Raw genomic sequence first — 15,336 nt, 5'->3', positions numbered from 1 at the left:
GCATGAGATGTAATATAAGTTTGAAACATCTGTGGAGTGTGTGTGCTTAAAATAAGGGGAATAGGTTTTATGCCTTCATGGGTGATGAACCAGAGGGGAAAAGTTCCAGTGTCTCATATTTAAGAATCCGGGGCAGATGGATAGGGAGGCTCAGGACTGGAAGTGCTGTTGGTGTCCCTCCAAGGAGTAACAAGCATGTGGAAGCCAGGGTAAGACCTTGTGTTTGTGGGCAGACTATTGGTGTCAAGCATCTGAACCAAAGCTACACAGCATAAAGGCACCCAAGGTTACAGGATAGGCAGTGACAGAGCCCCTTACTGATTTGGGTAATCCCCAAAACATCACAGAGTCCCTGTACATAATCTGTACAGTATATTACTTTACTGAATATGGGGTCTTTTTGGAATGACAAGCACTACATAAATGGGAAATATTATTTATCTTAAACATAAGACAGTACTAATTATTACATACATAAGTAAGGCAAAATCACACCTCTTTGAATTTAGCACATAATTGTATTATTCTGATTAGTATAAATAAGATTCATGCATAGATAGATTCCTACCACCCTCGATCTCCTCTCAAAAAATTAAAATAATTTATTTCTCATTCATAACCTGATAAAATTCACACTGAGTATAGCTTACTACTGCCATATACAGTGTAGTCTATGTGCAAATCAATGTACAAGATGCAACCTTTCAAAAAGGCTTTTATATATTTTATTTTATTTTATAAAGTAGGAGTCTGCACAAAAGGAATTTTGATTCACAAGGAGCCAAAGGCAAAATGATCAAGCCTGTAACTTAAATTTTAGGTAAATAAGGTTAACTCTTCCATGAAACAGGACTTGAGACATAGATAATCTAACTGAGGCCACGACATCAGGGTTTACCATCTCTAATGCTCCATGTAATTGCTATATGGATTAAACTTTCTTGTTTGAGGATCATAAGAGACATATGCTATATTTGCACTATAAACTAATTTTCTCCCCAACAAGCTTGCCCAGTTTGTATTACAATGATATAGAAATGTAGAATTTCATTATCTGAAAATCTGCTTAGCTTGCCTAAAAACTTGTACTGTAAGCTCTGATAGTATTCCAGCTGCAGAAAGCCGGTTTTCTTTGGCATGCCAGCTACGTATTTTTTTAAAAAGGAACAACCTTTCTTTGTTATTTGATTATTGTGAGAACTGAGTGGACTGTGCTTCAAATACAATTTTTAGCTAGCATTTCAATGCAGTGCTTAGTTTATTCACCAGGGGTCATCAAAGGTCTGAATTTTCTTTGTCTACTTGTTGACTCTTAGATGTGTTGAATGTTGAGATTGCACAGTTTTCTTTAGGATCTGGCTTTTGGAAATGTTTTTTTTTCTCCCCTCTACTGCCGAGACTGTGGTAACTGTACAATGCTCTTGGAAGACTTATTTCAGATATTTACACCACAAGGGTTATTTTGGCAGACAGTTGAATTTGAAAGCTATTTTTTTTCCCAAGAGAACTGTTCTTTTTCTCTTAGAGAATCTGGATGTTTCTTTTTGTGTTGTTTAAAAGAGAATTAATGAATGCTGAGGCAATGGTGCCTGGTTGTTCCTTGTATATGTTTGTAAAATAAAGATGGGACTCAACAGCAAAGTTTGCTTCTGAAGCTAGATCCAATCTTCCTCAATATTCCAGAATGTTCTGATGACACAGAGGTAAATGCCAGAGCCTTTCCACCCTACAGCTTTCAGCAATGGTGCAGTAAAACACTTGCAAACTTTTCTAGGGTAGCCATACGTAACTAAATCTCAGTGCTGGATAGAATGGACCCTGTGTAAAATTTGTGTATCAGTTTGGGATTAAAGGTGCAATATAAATATGTTATTATCTTTAGGGATATGGCCACTTAGGTAGCATGTGGGGCAGGCATCACCCCACATACAACCTATCATCATAAGCTACATTTTGGAGCAGCTTGAGTAGACATACTTGTGCTAGCTCTTACTGAGGTAGAATGCTAAAAATAGAAGCGTAGCTGCAGCAGCACAGTGCCACCATAAGTACAAATCTTCTTAGACCCTATGGTTACATAGTCAGCACAGCTATTCTGTGTCGCTGCTGCCCATGCTGCCATGACTACGGGTATGTCCATACTATGAAATTAGGTCGATTTTATAGAAGTCAATTTTTTAGAATTCGATTTTATACAGTCTATTGCATATGTCCACACTAAGCACATTAAGTTGGTGGAGTGCGTCCTCACTACTGCGGCTAGCATCAGCTTACAGAGCACTGTGGGTAGCTATCCCACAGTTCCCGCAGTCTCCGCTGCCCATTGGAATTCTAGGTTAAGCTCCCAATGCCTGAGGGGGCAAAAACTTTGTCGCGGGTGGTTTTGGGTACATATCGTCAGGCCCCCCTCCCTCCCTCCTTCCATGAAAGCAATGGCAGACAATCATTTTGCGCCTTTTTTCCGGGGTCCTGTCCGCCAGACCCGCTCAGCCTGCTGCCTGCCTAGATGATTGGAACCCCAGGAGCGGCTCAGCCTGCTGCCAGTCTGGGGCTCCGTCCGCCGGCTCCTGCCAGCCGGGGTCCTGCTCAGCCCTGCTCAGCTGGCAGACCTCGGTGAGGTCGATCGGGGTGCCTGGACAGACATGGCTATCCTCCTCTTAGAGCACCGAATGGGAGTGACTCCAGGTCATTCTCTTCTTTAAGTTTCATCTCATGGAGATTCAGTCCTGCCTGGAATATCATGCAAACTGGAGGCTTCTGCCTCAGGCTGCTCTCCCAGCCGGCAGCACGGCACAGTCCCACCTACCCCAGCCTGCCCCTTGCTGCCATGGCTCATGAAGCCTGAACAGTAGTAAGGAGCAGTTCAACTTGTGGAATGACAAATCCAGAATGAAGGATTGCACTCTATGGGCCACATTAAGGGCTTGGCTACACTTACAAGTTGCAGCGCTGGTGGAGGCTTTCCAGCGCTGCAACAACACCCCGTCCACACTTGCAGGGCACAACCAGCGCTGCAACTCCCTGGTTGCAGCGCTGGCTGAAAACCCATCCCGGCAGAGGTATAAGGAGTGCAGCGCTGGTGATCCAGCGCTGCCCAGCAGGTGTGGACACTCACCAGCGCTTTACCTGTCCTCCAGGGAATAAGGAGGTATCCCAGAATTCCTGTTCAGCCACTCTGCACATCAGTTTGCACTCTACTGCTCTTGGCTCAGGTGACCCGCCCTGTAAATGCCCCGGGAAATTTAAAAATCTCCTTCCTGTTTGCTGCAGCCAGGTGTGGAGTGCAATCAGTTTTAATCAGTTACAGGTGACCATGCCTCCACGCGGCAAACGAGCCCCAGCATGGAGCACTGGTGAATTGCAGGACCTCATCAGTGTTTGGGGTGAGGCATCTGTTCAGGCACAGCTGCGCTCCGGCCGTAGGAATTACGATATCTTTGAGCAGATATCAAGGGCCATGCTGGATCGGGGCCATGATCGGGACGCAGTACAATGCAGGGTGAAAATTAAAGAGCTGCGGAGTGCCTATTACAAAGCCCGAGAGGGGAATCGACGATCCGGAGCTGCTCCCACGACCTGCCGTTTTTACAGGGAGATGGATGAGATACTTGGGGGTGACCCCACTGCCAATCCCAGGATAACGATGGACACTTCTGAGCAGGCTGGGGGACAGGAGGAGGAGGCGGAGGAGGCGGCGGAGGCGGAGGCGTGGGGGGGGGAGGAAACCGCGAGTGAAGCTCCTGGCATGGGGGAAGAAACCGCAGATTCCCTGGAGGCATGCAGCCAGGAGCTCTTCTCAAGCCAGGAGGAAAGCACCCAATCGCAGCAGCCAGCAGTTGCAGAAGGACAAGCAGAGGAGCGTGTTACCGGTAAGCGGCTTTTATTTTCTGGGTGAAATGTTTCTGGAGAGGAGGGGGGGTTATGGATGCATGCATGCCAGCCTCTAGATGTGGAATAGCCCGTTGATGTGGTCTATCACGTCGCGGTAATCTGCCTCAGTTATCTCAGCAAAAGCTTCATCCAGAGCGTGGGCAATATGCCTGCGCAGGTTTATAGGCAGAGCCACTGTGTCCCTTGTCCCAGTGACGGTGACGCGTCCGCGCCACTCTTCTGCCAGTGGTGGGGGGACCATTTCTGAACACAGGCAAGCCGCATAGGGTCCCGGGCGGAATCCACATTGCTCTAAAAGAGCCCCCCGCTGTTCCCTAGTGACTCGCAGTAGGGAAACATCTTCCAGGATTAAGTCCTGTGAAAAATGTTGGGAGACTCTTTAGTGAAGAGATAGGGAGATAAGATCACCCCTGCATCTGCATTTCACTCAACCCCTCTAGCACTCCAGATTACCCGAAGCAACCAGCTCCCCTCTTACACCCAAGCCCCACTTCTCCCCATATAAGCACTGCTCACTCACCATGTCGTGGCTTCTGTAGTGTTATGCGTGTGGGTAAAAGAATGCTTAAATAAGAACTCACTCCCTCAGTGTAACAATTCATGTCTGGAGATAGTGGATACAATGCTGCCCGTGTTAAATGTTGTCATTTCTGTTTCTACAGTGACCTTGACTACTGGACTGCCCAGATGTTCAACATCACAGAGGCTTCAAAATTTGAGAAAAAATCCCCGAAAGAGCAAAGAAGACATGCTGAAAACTGTTCTTAATCAGTCTGCTCGAGAGAGTAAGGACTTGAAGGATTGGCGAGAGAAAGAAAGCAGGACACGCAAGAGAAATGCAGTGGCCAAGAGGAAAACCACGGAGCGGCTGCTAAGCATCCTGGAGCGCCAAGCGGAGTCTATAGAGTCACTCGTTGCCATGCAAGCAGAGCACTACCGTGCTACTCCCCCACCCGCCCCGTCCTTTGTGCCTTGTGCCCCAATGTCAGCTCAAACCACCTTTCCCCAGCATCCAGGTTCTTACCACCACCAGCTGCCTCCAACACCTGTATGTTCCCCAATACCCTCTGCATTCAACCCCCATCACCATGCAGTATATGAACCCTGAAGTGCAGGATTCATTAAACAGCAATCCAGACAGGGCATATGCAAACTTGTGACTGTACAGTTCACCAACCCACACCCCTGCCCTCTTGTGTTCATGAAATGTTGTGTGTCTGTCTGTCTGTCAAGGAAGTTTTTTTCTTTTCAATAAAACAATTCTTGGCTTTGAAAACAGTCTTTATTATAGCAGATAGTGAAAGATACCTTAGCCCAGTAAAGAAAGAGGCACTACAAATCATATTATTATTATGGATAATAGAATAACAGTGTAAGCAGTGCAATTCCCTCCCATGCAAGGCAGCAAACATTATTGTTGGCTTTCAGCCTCAAATTCTTCCCTCAAGGCATCCCTAATCCTTGTAGCCCTGTGCTGGGCCTCTCTATTAGCCCTGCTCTCTGGCTGTGCATATTCAGCCTCCAGGACTTGAACCTCGGTGGTCCATGCCTCACTGAATGTTTCACCCTTCCCTTCACAAATATTATGGAGGGTACAGCAAGCGCATATAACCGCGGGGATGCTGCTTTCCCCCAAGTCTAGCTTCCCATACAAGCAACGTAAGATTATTTCAGAGTCCTAGATAGCATTTAGTCCCTATAAAAGGCTTTCACCCGCCCCTAACAAAAATGTTAATTTATCAGAGCAGCTGAAAGGGTAAGGAACCCAGGACTATAACTTAGAGAGAGATTCCATATTATTTAACTCATAATTGATATAATTCAAAGTAAAATTTCACAGCGCGGTCTGTTCTAAGACTAAAAATGCAGGAGGGGAGTCAGAAAAAGGAACAGTGACCTGTTTCTACCCGGTTTCAAATCAGGGACATTTCGCATGTTAGGTGAATGTGATCACCACTACACCACGGGGCTTCTCTTTTTTTGCCAAATGCACAAGAATGTTTTCTCTAGCTACAGAAGCTACCTAATGCAATGTCTATATCTATGGCCTTCCTGCTCACAAAGCGGTCATGCCCCTGCCCAAGGCTGACACAGCAAGGAGTGCATGTGACACAGCGACCTGGCTCAGGCAGGATCGCTAGTGAGGCATGATACTTTTGCTGTTAAGCAAACACAGCAATTCTTTCCTGGCCTCTGCCACTGAATGCCTCCATGCATTACACTGTACCCTATCAGTGCGGGAGGACTGCATGAGCTTGGAAAACATGTCCTCGCGAGTGCGTTTTTTTCACTTTCTAATCTGCGATAACCTCAGGGATGGAGATGATGGGGGAGCATAGAAACATTCTGGGGGACTGCATGGTCACCTGTGCTGCTAAGTGCTACTGAGTTCGCAACACCGGCCAAACAGGAAATGAAATTCAAAAGTTCCCGGGGCTTTTCCTGTGTACCTGGCTAGTGCATCTGAGTTCAAAGTGCTGTCCAGAGCAGTCACAATGGAGCACTCTGGGATAGCTCCTGGAGGCCAGTACTGTTAAATTGCATCCACACTACCCCAAATTCGACCCGGCGAAGTCAATTGCAGCGCTAATCCCCTCATCGGGGAGGAGTACAGAAATCAATTTTAAGAGCCCTTTAAGTTGACGAAAATGGCTTTGTTGTGTGGACGGGTTTAATCAATCTAATGCTGCTAAATTTGACCTAAACTTGTAGTATAGACCAGGGCTACACTACTGTTTTTAGTGCCCTAGCTCAATGAGAGAGAGCATGAGTATGTCTTTGTGACAAAGGTGATACGTCGGGTGGGTGGGAGGCAAGGTCAAGCCCCCTCCCACAGCAGCCAGCCTGGGTGGAGAGCAGAAGGGGTGGGGCCAGAGCCTCTTCCAGCCACAGGGATGCTGCCTGCTGCAGCGCAGCAGCTGCCTGGGAAAGCACCTAGCTGTGGCCGTGGTGGTCTGTCCCCCTGCCCAGACTCAGCTGCTGGGGACAGCAGTCGAGTGAGCTGGCACGCTTGGCCCCTATCCCCAGAAGCTGAGCCTGGGCAGGGAGCCAGCCGCTGCCACCCTTCCCCAGCCAGGCTCTCTCTCAGGCAGCTGGCTACGCTGCACAGAGCAGCGACTGGGCTTGGCTGCGAGGGAGAACGGCCGAATGTGTCAGGGGTGGGGGAGCCAGCGCAGCGGGAGAACAGAGCCTCTCCCCCTGCAGGTAAGGTGGGGTGAAGAAGGGGCAGGAGAGCACGGAGGCCCCAGGCGGGGAACAGGGCATGGGCGGGAAGGGAGGCGGAGACATGTAGGTTGGTCAAGTGTCCTCCCTTTAGCTTGTGTTCCCTCAGTATGGGGAGGCATCAGCCATCTATGCCTAATATCTTTCACTCTTACCAACATTTAGATAGCAATTTGGGGGTAATAAAATTGATATAATGTACCGTGTCTATTAAGTGCATCAAATAGCCTCATCTTTAACATGGGAGGAGAAGGATAGTCCAGTGGTTAGGGTACTTAGGTTCAAGTCCCTGCTCTACCACAGACTTCCTGTGTGAAGAAAAATGTTTTCCAGACTTTCTTGGGCTATTGGGAATAATAGCCCTTTCCTACTTTACAGGAGTAAATACTCTTGTGAGAGTAAATATAAGCTGCATGTGAGGTACTATGGTGCATAGTTCTCTAAAAACATCCACTCTAGGTGCAGAGGCTGTCCAAAAAGCGAGCAGAATGTTGAGAATAACTAAGAAAGGGATAGATAATAAGACAGAAAATATCACTTTGCCTCTATATAAATCCATGGTACGCCCACACCTTGAGCACTGTGTGCAGATGTGGTCACCCCATCTCAAAAAAAGATATATTGGAATTGGAAAAGGTTCAGAAAAGGGCAACAAAAATGATTAGAGGCATGGGACAGCGCCCATCTGAGGAGAGAGTAATAAAACTGGGACTTTTCAGCTTGCCAAAGATATGACTAAGGGAGGATATGACTGGATAAAATCATGACTGGTGTGGAGAAAGTAAATAAGGAAGTATTATTTACTCCTTCTCAGAACACAAGAACCAGGAGGTCACCAAATGAAATTAATATGCAGTAGATTTAAAACAAAAAAAAGGAAGTATTTCTTCACACAACACACAGTCAACTCAACTTGTGGAACTATTTGCCAGAGGATGTTGTGAAGGCCAAGACTATAACAGGCTTAAAAAACAAACAAACAAAAAAACCCAACTAGATAAGTTCATAGAGGATAGATCCATCAATGGCTATTAGCCAGGATGTCCCTAATCTGTTTGCCAGAAGCTGGGAATGGGCAACAGGGGATGGATCATTTGATGATTACCTGTTCTGTTCATTCCCTCTGAAGCACCTGGTACTGTCTGTGGGAAGACAAGATACTGAGATAGGTGGACCTTTGGTCTGACCCAGTATGGCTGCTCTTATGTTCTTATTGACAACCATATAAGAACCTCAGGTGCATAAATTCCTGATATCAGTCTTAGGACCCTAATAAATCCCTTCATATTCCCCCACCATAGCCAGAAGTGGCATTACCTCATGGATACACATTTCTGCTGCTTCCTCCTATGAGAGAATTCAGCAGCAGTCTAACATATTTAGATGCAGCTCTTACTAGTTTCTTCAGTCTGTCTACCCCTACCAGAGCATTCCCAGCAATCCATCAGGGGACTCCAGCCCCTCTCACACCTTCCTCCCATTTAAAAAGATAATAAATTTTTATTAAAATGTTTTAAATAAATGTTTATTTTGTCAGTGCCACTCCCAGTACCAGGACTTGTCAGGGAGATGCCTTAAGCAAAGGGCAACCAAGGTGGCTGCACTGTTTGCACAGCTCTAGGATCAGCTCTGAAAAGATTCCAGCTATTTAGAAAATTCCATTTCACTGTTACAGGCATAAAACAGATTAGGCCTTAGATTTTTGCCTATTTTTTTCTTTGTGCCTATGGGAGAACTTTTCTACATTTATCTTTCATCCTACAAGGAGGGCACTCTGAGACAGCACTACTCTCCATTTAATATAATAATGACAATTGGCCAAGGGATACTCGTCAGCTTTTCCTTATGTTTCTATTTTTATCTAGCTACTTATATACCCTCCCTCACCACCGTATCTAAGTTGTCTTTATACTGAGAAGTCCAACACTACATCCAAGGAAAATATAACAGAAGACTTGACAGTATTATATTAAATAATGAGGTCAGATGGTCATATTTAAAGGAACACAAAGTTTGTTGAGAAATTTCCGCCCTACAAAGGTTCTTGTTTTATATCTAATTATGATACATTCTGTCCATTTCTTCAGCTTCAGAATTGTAAAGGTATCCCATATCTGCAGGACTGATTGACATCACAGACCCATTATTGATTGCAGTGTTTTTGTAGCCATGTTGGTCCCAGGATATCAGAGAAACAAGGTGAGTGAAGCAATATCTTTTATTGGACTAGCTTCTGTTGGTGAAAGAGATACGCTTTCAAGCTCCCCAGAGCTCTTTTTCAGTCTCTTTCACCAACAGAAACTGATCCAGTTAAAGATATTACCTCACCCACTTTGTCTCTCTCGTAACAGATCCAAGGCAGCCAGACAACTAGAATTTGAGAAGGAAAAATAGAGCCCTGCAAATCCATGGATGCCCGCTTCATATCCATGGATGCGGATATCCACAGACCATTTTTGCAGATAGTGGATCCGATGCAAATACAACCACGCAGGGCTCTACTCACTGGTGGCGCCTGGCCGACAGTGTCCAGCTCGGGCAGCCCGGGTGGGTGCAGTGTGCTCAGGACTGGCAGCAGATTGGAGTTGGGTGTGTCCAGCACCTGCTTGCTAAACTGCCTCCTGTCCAGCAGCTCAGGTCCCTCGGGCAGCGCCAGCGTGCCCAGCATGACCTGACCTGGCAGCACTGGTCACACTCCCAGTCCTACTGCCCAGGAGCCGGCGGGCTGGGCCTGCCCTGGCCACAGGGATTGGAGCAGGAGAGGCCCCGGCGCCCCACCCCTGTGCCCCACTGTGATGCAACATGCACTGCTGCTGCCGTGTGCTGTTGCTCGTGAGCCCCCTGGAGTAGCACGTGATGCAACACTCCTTCCCCCCAACCCCCACTCCTTCTCCTTGAAACCCCGCACTGCCTCTTACCCCTAGTCCCCACCCTTGCACTGCCTCTTCCCTGCAAGACCCCGCCCCCCACATATTCCCCCCCACCCCATTGCTAGCCCTTGTGAGACCATGCGGGTGTGGATGCAGGTAAAAGAAGGCTAGCAGATTGCGGGTTGGGTTGTGGGTCATTCCTGGCAGATGCAGATCGGATGTGGATCCATATTTTTGTATCTGCACAGGGCTCTAAGGATAACTGACTTAAAACTTTAAACAAGGAGCTAGATGACTGGCTTCTCAATCAACTAACTAGTCTTAGGTCTGCTTAATAATTATTATTTATTACTGGTTTCCATTAACACCCACAATGTTCTAGGTTTCAGAGTAGCAGCCGTGTTAGTCTGTATCTGCCACAAGTACTCCTGTTCTTTTTTGTACAATGTGCTAAACACAATTCCTGCTCAGAATCTGAGATGAACATACAGAGAGCAAAATAATGGATATACAATATAGGTAAAGTCCCTATCATGGAACTGCTGTACCTCCCTATTGAGATTCACCTCTATGCCTCAGTTTCCAATCTTCTTCCAGCTGGTGGGCCATCATCCCCCTCTGGCAGGCAATTCAGAGCTTGAGTGATTAGCCCTCTGGCCTATCCTCAATTAAAATCCACCCCCTTTATATGAATTCTTAATACATTATATATATGCATGCATGCACATATTATAGGTGGTGCAGAGTTTGCAGTTTAGATGGCCCAACACTTTCTATTACAAAACTGGGGTTTCAGGTGCTTAAAACTTTTCCAAACTTTAACTGTTTGGATGACATTTCCCATGCTGGGTGTCTACATGAAGCTGAATATTTTGAAAATTTTCAGCTAAAACACTGAAGCTGTTTCTGAGAATTTGATTAGGGGAAAATACATTGTTTTACTCATGTTAAAAAAAATCTTACAACTGTTTCATTGAGAAATTCTAGGACCTAATGCTTTGGAGGAGGGACTTGAAATTTGATAGAGATGTCACCTTGTCCGGGATGTGCCTTTTACCATCCCTGTGAAAATTTGCCCATGTTATAAGCCTTTGAAAAAAATCTCAGTTTGTGAATGCTCAGTAGAGACCTGTTAAGAGTTTGGTAGCTAAATTCTTTGAAAATTCTATCTGCTCTGAGCATTTTCACTCCGTCCATGGTTCCTGGACTGTAAATGCACCATCCTTACAGAGGGACTGAGCATGCTGCAGCTCAGGGTTGCAGGGGCTAAGCAGGACTTCCCTACTATTGTAGCTCCTGAGCTGCTATAGGGCTGGGCATAGGAACCGAGAGCAGGCAGATGGTTGCTTTTTTGCCCTTAGTGCTTCCTCAGCTTGTGCCTGTATCATGATCAGCGGTACTGAAGTCAAAGGGCCCATGTTCCCTGGAGGGACTGTTAATGAAAGGACACTGGGAAAACAGAGAACCAGCTAGGCTGGAAGCAACTGAGCCAAGTGGACAGAGCAGTGCAGGGGGTTTAATAAAGTTCCACTTATTCAACTTAACCTGCATTTCACTTCCCCCCTTGTGAATGAAACACGGTGGCAGCTGCTGAGCTGTGAGTTTTCTGCAGTGCTACAGCTGGCAGTGCAAACCATGAAACTCACTCTGAATTCTCCTGGAGCCCTGGGTTTGGCGGACACAAACCTAGCCTAGCTATGGCCTGATGGATGGAGTTCAAGCTGTACACAGACCTGGGCATGCAGCTGCATGACAACAAGGGGAAAGTGAATCTATTATTTTACCTTATTGGGGAACAAGGCAAAGAGGTCTTCTGAACACCAAAACTCACCGTTGCTTGAAGCTTTACAGCAGAGGAGCCATAAGGGTCTATTGCTCCTAAAGCAGAACAAAATTGTGAAGTGACACAGGTTTTTCACTAAAGACCAATCTGAAGGGCTGGGGATGGACCACCATGTTACAGCCTTGCACATACTGTCTGGGCTTTACCAATAACACAACATAAATCCCAGACTATACTGTCTCTGTGAATTCAGCTGCTTTCCTAGCTTCTTCTGGCCCAGAGAGAGCCTCTCTCACCCTTTATTTCCTGGCTGGAGCTACTGGTAATTGGACTCACCTGCTCTGAATTTTAATACAAGTTTGCAGCATCACAGCCTAAGGGACACAGACGAATCCTGAATTTATTTATAGGATCCTTGGGTCCGCAACTCTAAAATATCACCTCCCAGTTCAACCTTTTTGGGGCTAGGAATGGAGAAGAGAGTTGCAAAATGTAACTAATGTTAGCCAACACGCAAAAGCATAACTTACTCCTCACAAAGTCTGCAGTAATTTAAACATTCAATTATGTTCAGTTCTGCTTTAGGATATAGCTAGATACCATGTATCTAGCTAATTCCACCCCTTTCCCTGCAAACATGTCCCTTTGTTAATATTCACTTAATCTGCATGTTCAGTCTGTATCGTATTGATTATAATCATTTATAGACAGGTAGGGCATGCAGCAGGGACAATGGAACTTTAAATAAGTTTTGGGGTTTGGTATTCAGAGACCTCTGCCTGCTAAGTACTATGGCAAACACACCATGAACAATTCTTTTAAAACTTTTTCTTAAAAATACAGAAAAGGAAAATCAGTTAAAGAATTTGAAATAGAGAATATTAAATAAAGCTTTCACTTTAACACTATCCTTTGTTCCCTTTAGCTGTAGTGAGCTTTTTATAAGGGGAAAAAACCCTCTTTGACAGTCTTTTAGACTGCATTGAACATATTAATAACTGTCCTTTTTGGGGAAAAGAGAAGAAGTTAGTTGGTCTGGAGCTGTTGCTGTTGCTCTTGTTAAAGCCCAATGTGGCTTCCTGTAAGACAAAACAAGACAAACACACAAAAGGGGAAGAGAAAAGAACAGCAAAGGTAGAAAATGCAGCTTCTGTCTCTGGTGTTGACTCACTTACAGCCTCACTGCTGGAGAAAGACAGGCAGAACACGTGGTTTTAGCAGCCACCTTGAGATCTGGCAAACTTGTACTAGTGTTGGTCTGTTTGGGGCTGGCCATTGCTTTTGTTTACCTCTTTGGTCACAGGCTTGTAACAATGTTGCAACATATACAGTCTTGGCTGGCTAAGCCAGTCTTGCTCAACAGAGGGCAAAAGGGTAGTGGGGGTGCTGAAAGCTATTGAACAAAACTAAAACTTTTGGTTGCTATTATTACTTCAAGACAGGGGCAGCTGCTGCTGCACCCCTAATTCCAACACTCCTCCCTGTTCTGTCTTTCAGTCAGCCAGTATTTGCCCCAAAGTCTCTTTTTTTAAGGACCCTGAAAGCTGGATGATGGGAGAAACAGTCCACCTTCTCATTATTTTGTTCACCAATTAGGCCTACTTTCCAACATACCAGGTTTGTCCATTAACTTGTGGTCCCACTCTTTTTATTTTCCAGGTATGTTTGAATCATATCAGTAAGCCTTTTTTGGGGGATAATTCAATCTCTCCCTTTTGCATCTTTTCACATCAACATCTGTTGTTATATGTTATGGGACCATTTTATAAACTTTTATCCACTTTCCCACAGTTAGACTCACAACCGGGGCTACTAGGCCCCAATTATCACTACAGAATACAATCTGAATTAGGTACATTTACATGACTAAGACTTAAGAACATTGCAGGGGAAAGGCAGAAGGGAGGAGTGGGTTAATAAAATAAGAGAGCATTTTTCATTTCTTTTCCTTCATCTAGGATTTGCTACTTATTGTCTTGCTTCATAATTTTTGAGAACAAAAATGTATTATGGAACAGGTGTTAATATCATGCACATTATGAGTCACTGATGTAGAAGCACCAGGATGAAACTCTTCATAGAAACAGTTGAAGTTAACCATGAAGTAGTCTCATCCAGACTGCTGTTAAAAGGGGCTGTGTGCATTAAAGAACTCTCTGATTGGCAGTTAAACCCTTTCTGGTATTCCTTATGTGTTTCAAAGAAGCCAAAGGAGCATTAATGTCATTTCCAGACCATGTGGTCTTAAGCGAGCAGCTTTGGGTAAGGTGGTTTCCCAAGTCAAGCCCAGCAGTTGAGGCAGGATCAGGGAACAACAATTAAGTTGTGGGTTTCCAGGAAAAACAGAGGCCAAAGACAATGGCCTTTAATGATAGGGGCATGGTGCCTTAGCTGAGGTTTCTGCAAAAGGGAGTCAGAGTTTAAGGCCAGACAGGACCACCAGATGATATAGCCTGACCGCCTGTATAACACAGTCTACCAACACCAAGCAGCATCTGCACACTAAACTGAACTGAAATTAGATCAAAGTATTACTGTCCACATCATAAGAACACCTCTGATGCAGGAATCAGGACTTTTGTACAGTGTATAAATAAACAAACTACACTGAGAAAATCTCTTGACTCTGCATCACACGTTTATTTTCTAATGGAAAACTGACCTGAAAGGTCCCAAAAGCTGCTATTGCTTGTCCAACACATCCAACACATATATTCTAACATAGTTGGTGTAGATGTGATGGCATAATTTGGCCCCAGTATTTGTGTTTGTGCCCTTTAATAAAGTACTGCAGCCTTTTTTTGTCAGAGCCCAAGTTAGGCTCTAATTAATATATTGATTCTGAGGCTGCTGTTTTCCTTGATTGCTTTCAAAACACAGCTGGCTTAAAATCAATTGTCATTACAAGGCCATTGTTTTGATTTAGGGAACAGTAAGACCACAGGGTAACACAAGGAATCAGGGCCAAAACCAGCCTCTAATTTTATTCTGCAATGCTGTCCATATTAATAGGGTAGCTAAACACCTTCAGGTTTCAGCATGGGCAAAAATTGCAAGCACAGATTCAGAGGCCAAGTTATAGCCTCAGAATATTTTATCCTAAACATAAATAATTTTATTTTAGAAAATAATGAACTCTATTGAATTTATCCTTGTAAACTAATAAAATTCTACCAAATATACAGGCACAAAAATCAAGACTTTTGGCAATCTTGTGGCACTGAGGTCAGAAGTACAATCCACAACCTTATTGTCTGTCTAGGGGAGATTAGCAATCCAGAGCAAAACTTCTAAATTAATAACAAGCATTCAAAAACCTGTACATTTGTTTTTATGTTACTTGCATAAGGACTATTAATACTTCATGAGGTTGTAGGAAGAATTTGTACCACACGGTTCATAGATACATTCAGAATGAAAGACGTTGGTGTTCTGTTATCTGTGTACTGCACCTTTAAATGTCAGTCTTCTTGATTGCTATGTGGTCAAATACCATTTTATTGTGTGTTTTGCTTGAAATATAGAGAATTACCGAAGTAGTCATTGCACTGGATCCTCTGGTCCAGCCAA

General features: G+C 44.8%; 1 long non-coding RNA gene across 1 annotated transcript in view; it reads right to left on the bottom strand.

The window, feature by feature from the left end:
• The window catches only part of LOC123372705, a 56,009-nt gene extending 43,005 nt beyond the window's left edge, over positions 1 to 13,004 (bottom strand). The window contains exon 1 of the long non-coding RNA XR_006580412.1: positions 12,942 to 13,004. This is a non-coding gene — a long non-coding RNA (uncharacterized LOC123372705). The remainder of the gene's footprint in view (positions 1 to 12,941) is intronic.
• Between the last annotated feature and the right edge of the window lie 2,332 nt (positions 13,005 to 15,336).

Source organism: Mauremys mutica, chromosome 6, assembly GCF_020497125.1.
Source record: "Mauremys mutica isolate MM-2020 ecotype Southern chromosome 6, ASM2049712v1, whole genome shotgun sequence".
Taxonomy (NCBI): domain Eukaryota; kingdom Metazoa; phylum Chordata; order Testudines; family Geoemydidae; genus Mauremys; species Mauremys mutica.
Note: the sequence above shows the minus strand (reverse complement) of the source record. Positions and strands in the feature narration are given on the sequence as shown.